Source organism: Saccostrea cucullata, unplaced genomic scaffold, assembly GCF_032062105.1.
Source record: "Saccostrea cucullata isolate Sc308-1 unplaced genomic scaffold, CSIRO_AGI_Scuc_v1 ctg262, whole genome shotgun sequence".
NCBI classification, from domain to species: Eukaryota; Metazoa; Mollusca; class Bivalvia; order Ostreida; family Ostreidae; genus Saccostrea; species Saccostrea cuccullata.
This window is the reverse complement of record NW_026925668.1, coordinates 216849-223168: the sequence shown is the minus strand read 5'-3', so window position 1 is coordinate 223168 and position 6320 is coordinate 216849.

Below are 6320 nucleotides of genomic sequence, written 5' to 3'. Positions count from 1 at the left end.
TCATGTATCTGAGGTCAATATCTGTCTTCCTGGGTCATTATAAATGCATATTGACCGTGCATTGAGTCCATATTTATTATATTATATAAATAGTAATTTCCAAAATTTTTTTAGTGCAATGTATATCTTCCTTATGTTTACAGAGATAGTATTAACCATAAATAAGTTGAATGTAAATGTTTCAGAATTCATTGAATATCACTCAGAGGAAATTGTTTCGGTAATAAATTTTAACCCATATCATTATCATATTGCTCGCCGAGTGGAAAAGTTGAACTCAACCATGAAATGGTATGTGCTAAGTATTCCCGAAAAATAGCGACAGATATCCTTGTAATTGTTTTGTATTATCAGCCTCAGAGTTCTTCACTGTGTCTTTTAAATTTTTCTTACCTACAACTTGCGAACTTCCATGTTTGTCTAAAGCGAAAGTGAAAACGAGGCAGCTCGTGCGAGTCATTATTCGCTTTCAGCGGTCGTTATTAAAAAATAAGTACTTCGTATTGACCAATCAGATTATCGGATTTCACAAAGTTATATAATATACTAGTATAACAACATTAGAATCAATGCTTAACCTATTGTGCGAATGACCATGAAAATTTTCACTATATTTCTTAACTAGTGGAAAGAACATTTTTGTCATCTCTTATTGAAAAATTGGATTAAAGTTGTTTTTAATATAAATTTGCTGATAGAGAAGCTTGACACAGCATACCCACTCGGCAAACCTCGACCAATTTGTACTTCATTGTTAGGTACTTCACATTTTAACCTCCAGTATTCTGAATGTGCACTGTAGGCTACAGATATGGATATAAATATTTGTTTTATTGTAGTTTATACAAAAGAACTGTATAAACTAAGTTTAATTTTTGACAAAATTCATTTCATTGAAAGTTTCAGCTGTATATATATAACATTTACACAGACATTTTAACTAGTAGGTACCCCCAAAAAATTCCGTTTCTAGGATTTGGTACATTCAGTGGCATATATTCCATATAGGCAAAAAGGCTGTAGCCTACACGTCATTTTCTCAGGAATAAAAATTTGGTTGAATAGAGGGGCGGGGAGTAGATGATTAATCGTACCAGTTATTTCGTTATAAATGCCAAAAAGCATTCTTTGCAATCATCACTTTTATACCTTTCCGATTATGTAAAAAGGTTTGCTTCATATTAAAGGAAAAAAAACCTATTCCCTTAGTTCGAAATTTTTTTTAGCCAAAGTTCAAGTGTTATTAGTATTAAGTCTGTATCAGGAAATTTCATCGAAAGCAACAGGAGGAGATCATAAGTGCAGGAAACGAAATTGATATCTTGAATTATATTTGGTTGTGACATGACTCGGCGAGTTTTCCTTTGAAGTCAAGCATACTGTAACTGCGATACAGAACACTTTTTGTGGGCGTTTCTTATGCAAATGAACAGAAACTGTACTGTATCTGCAAAATATCAACGATACAGTACGGTTAATTTTTAGCGATGACGGAAAGCGGTATGGAACCATATTAAGACACAAGAATCGTTCAATTCGCATAATAGCACTGTTATTAATTACTCAAAATTTGAGGTGATTTAATTAAGAATAAAATTTTACAACGTAAAGTTATGAGTGTCGGATTCAAAAAATTTAGAAAGGAGGGAGTGGGGCAGTTCAAAAACGATTACTTTGACCCCCCCCCCCAAAAAAAAATGGAAAATCGTATTTCGGGGGTGGGGGGGGGGGGGTAGGTTTATAATCCAACCAAGACACTACGTGCGTGAAATCGTTACTTGTTGATAAATTAAAAAGCGTATGTATATAAGTTTAGCAAAATTAATTTACAAAAATGAAGAAAGAAAAAAAAACCTAAAGTTGGGGGACACCTGTGAGTACTGGATCCTCCTTTGGTTTCTCTACATTTTTTAAACACATGAAAGTAAAATACCTCTCCCCTCCTTTCATCTGTTCATTTCAATTTTGTATATGACGACTGGTGGAGGACATTGTCGGGCATTTCTCTCAGAATAAGATATCCCCGAAGCATTTTGTTTCAAAAATATGATTCTTATATATTAAATTTATTTGCATTAATTCGTAGCTTAAATTTAAAAAATAAATGTCAGCAAGGGCTGAATAGAGAAAGGTCATATCACAAGTCATTTAGAATACTCGTTTCCTACTGTATCGGAGATACAGGGCGGGGCTTGAGGCGAGAGCGATAGCTTGAACCGGGCCCCGCCCTGTATCTCCAATACAGTAGGAAACGAGTATTCTAAATGACTTGTGATATGACCTTTCTAATGATCTCATTACTTTACAAGCGTATTTGAGTATATACATATCTCTCAACCAATCAGATGATGCAATTTGTTTTCCAAAAAACTAAGTATTAATTTAGATTTGATTGCGTAGGGTTTTTTTTTTCTCTATTCAGCTCTTGCTGACTTAAGCAACGATTTAATGCAAAACATTTTGATATATAACAATCATGTGGTGTGGGAATATTTTTGAAATAAAAAAAAATCTTCGGGCAGATCGTATTCTGTCCTCCACCGGTCGTCATTCAAAAAATTAAAATAAACAGATGAAAGGGTGGGGATTTTACCTTCATGTTTTGAATAAAATGTAGAGTAACCAAAGGGGGATCCAGCACTCCATGGTGCACCAATCCCATCCTCCTTTGGGTTTTTTTCTTTTTAAATCGCTTTCGTAAATTATTGTTGCTAAACTTGTATACATACGCTTTTTAATTTAACAACAAGTAACGATATCACGCACAAAGTGTCTTGGTTGATTATAAATCTACCCCCACGAAATCAGATTTCCCTTTTTTTTTGGGGGGGGGGGGGGGGGGCAAAGTAATCATTTGTGAACTGCCCCACTCCATCCTTTCTAAAAATTTTGAACCCGACATTCATAACTTTATATTGTAAAATTTTATTATTAATTCACCTCAAATTTTGAGTAAATAATAACGGTGCTATTATGCGAATTGAACGATTATTGTGTCTCGTTACGGATACAGCTTTCCGTTATCGCTAAAAATAAACCGTACTGTATCGTTGATTTTTTGCAGATACAGTACAGTTTCTGCTCATTTGCATAAGAAACGCCCACAAAAAGTGTTCTATATCGCAGTTACAGTACGCCTGACTTCAAATGAAAACTCGCCGGGTCATACTGGCGGATTTAAGGGGGGGCGTGGGGGGCGCACGCCCCCCTAAAATTTTCAAAGTATGATGTGACTAATATTTATAATGCCACATTTTGGTACAAGACCAACCAAACCACTGTTATTCTGCCTGGTTTTACTCTTAAAATACACAAAAATCCAGGAGCTTCCGGGGGCTGCGCCCCCTGGTCCCCCCATTCAAAGTATGAAATAACTAGTGATAAACACGGCGTACTTTGCTACATCACTAACCAATACCACTATTAGTAAGTACTAAGTAGGTAAATCGTTTATTATGGTGGCATGTGTTACAATACAATGAGAACTGAGAAACATTCAATACAATATTATCATTCAAACATCCGAACCTATATGCCACTTTTAACAAAAAAAATGAAAAATATGCACTATTATACTGCCTGGTTTTACTCTAAAATACACGAAAACCCAGGAGCTTCCGGGGGCTTCGCCCCCTGGGCCCCCACCAGGGGTTCGCCCTGGACCCACTGGGGCCCTTAAGGCGGCCCCCAGACCCCTTGCCTCAACAAAGTTATTCACGCCCCCCCCCCCTAACCACAAATCCTGTATCCGCCCCTGGGTCATGTCACAATTTTAAGATAATAGTACATGTACATCTGTAAATAGCTATACCGGGAATACCTGCACGTCCACCCCACTCGGCATTTCAGTTGCGAATGCTTAAAATGGGATACTAAATCAACTTTCTGCCAAAATCATCTGATTGGTTGAGAGATATTACCCAAACACGAATGTAAATTAGTGAGGTCATTAGAAAGGTCATGTCACAAGTCATTTAGAATACTCGTTTCCACTGTATCAGAGATACAGGGCAGGGCCCGGCTCGAGCTATCGCTCTCGCCTCAAGTCCCGCCCTGTATCTCCGATACAGTAGGAAACTCGTACTCTAAATATAACTTAAGTTTAAATATAGACTGTGAAAAAATAAAAGAAAAACACGAATGATTGATATTATTCCAAGGATGGGGTAATTGAAAAAAGTAATTGTAATTGACTGTAATTAATTACATTTTTTGAAGTAATTGGATATAATTTGTAATTGAACATTTGTGCAATTACTTGTATTTTAATTAATTACACTGAAAAAATACCATGTAATTTCAATTACTTTTAAATTACATTCAATTACTTTATATAATACACACGCATGATATATTGTCACCATGACCTCCCCCTTTTACTCTCTTTTATTTATTGCAAACCATATCCTTGGTCCTTTAATTATACAGAAGACAGTTTATTTTATGATTATAATGTAGTTTCTTTCTAATCATTATATAAAATTAGATTTTTTTCTTATATGGTTATCTAAATTTTGCACCACCATTCTTTAATAAGTCTATTCAGCTATGAAACACTCATAATTTATCATATTTCAATCTCTGTTATTTGATCAATGTAGTAGAATAAGAATGTGTGTGTCAAGAAAAAAAAGGAATGTGTGTGTCATTAATGAAGTTCTCTCTTGTTGGTATTAAGAGATAATTGCCCTCTAGATCACAGCTGTAAATTGCAATCAAAACAAATCAATCCCTCTAAAGACGTATCCATGATTATGATGACAAAGCTAATGCATGGGGATAATTATTTCGATTAAAAATGCTCCGCTAGTTTGAGAAAAGAAAATCTTTCAATTTGATAATTATTTTAACATCTAAATAAAATTTATTGAATGAATTTAGTATTTGAAAAAGATATGTTTTGTACAAGTATTATATAAAAAAGTAAAAATGTTCAACATAAGAAGCAATTTAGGATGTAAAGGTTACCTTTAAAGAAATATTTAATTTGAGGGGTTACGATTTATTTTACTCTATTAAAAATCCTGTTAATCAAATATCATAACCCATGCAATTTGTGTACATGTAGGTTTTGTGTGGAGGCAATTGCATCAAACTGTTCTGGAATAGTTCTTTACTGTTTTGTAAATAAAAGTAATGATTTAAACTACAAAGATACACAATGCCTACTAGCATATTATTTCTTGTATTGTTTGTGCAGAGGCTGTGCTTATATAGAAGTGAATGATCCCTGTTCTGTATATTCATATGATTATAAAAAATTCAAAAAATTGAAAATATAATTTGTAATTTAATCAATTACTTTTGTAAAGTAATTGTAATTTAGTTAATTACATGTCTTAGAAAGCCTGTAATTTAATTGTAATTTAATTGAAGAAAAAGTCTAAGTAATTGTAATTTAATTAATTACTTTTTAAAGTAATTGACCCCATCCCTGTATTATTCCAATGTAGATCTCACATACGTTCATTCTGCGTTGTCACCATAATTAAAACTAAGTCTGAAATACATCACTTAATTTGCAAAGTTTGTTTAGTAATTTATTCGATAGAATAACTGCCAAAAAAAAAAAAAAAAAACAAACATACTAATTCGCAGTTATAAACGCTGATTTAATTATCATTAAAGAAATACATGACAGTCGGGGGTAACGACTTGGTGTTCTAACAGTATAATTAACACTTCAAACACAAAATGACCAATTACCGTACAATCTCAATCCGGAGAACCACAATTACACCCATATGACAACGCTTAATTATCAACGCTTATGCAAGTATTTCTTTATTTTTTTTAAAATGAATTTTCTATCAAAATTGGGTTAAAATTTATGTAAATTTTATTTTTTTCCGACTAACCGATTGCCATCGTTCCAAACGATTAATCGGTTAACCGGTTATAAATTGCCATCCCTAGACTATTTTTAGTTTAAATGCATGTATGCACACAAGTGTATTCATTTTCATAAGATGTTTTCGAAATGAGTAGGGGTTACATTTCTTTATATAGTGAGATGTAAGCGTTAAATGTATACACGTCTTTGTGGTAATTTTCACTATTGCACTTAACTGGGGGCCTTTAGAGAGCAATTTAATACAGATGATACAAACAAACTTTATCAAAAATCTTGCATATTATATTATACAACTTAAGTCATATCTATATAAGTTTGATGAATAAATTTAACCGTATGAATTTTCATTTTTTTTTTATTTGAAGTTTCTCAATAATGGAATTTAAAGTTACAAAGAAATGTAAAGACTATTTAGGTTGGTTGCAGGATGAAGTTAAGTTTGAACATCGTAAAAAGTTTACATTTT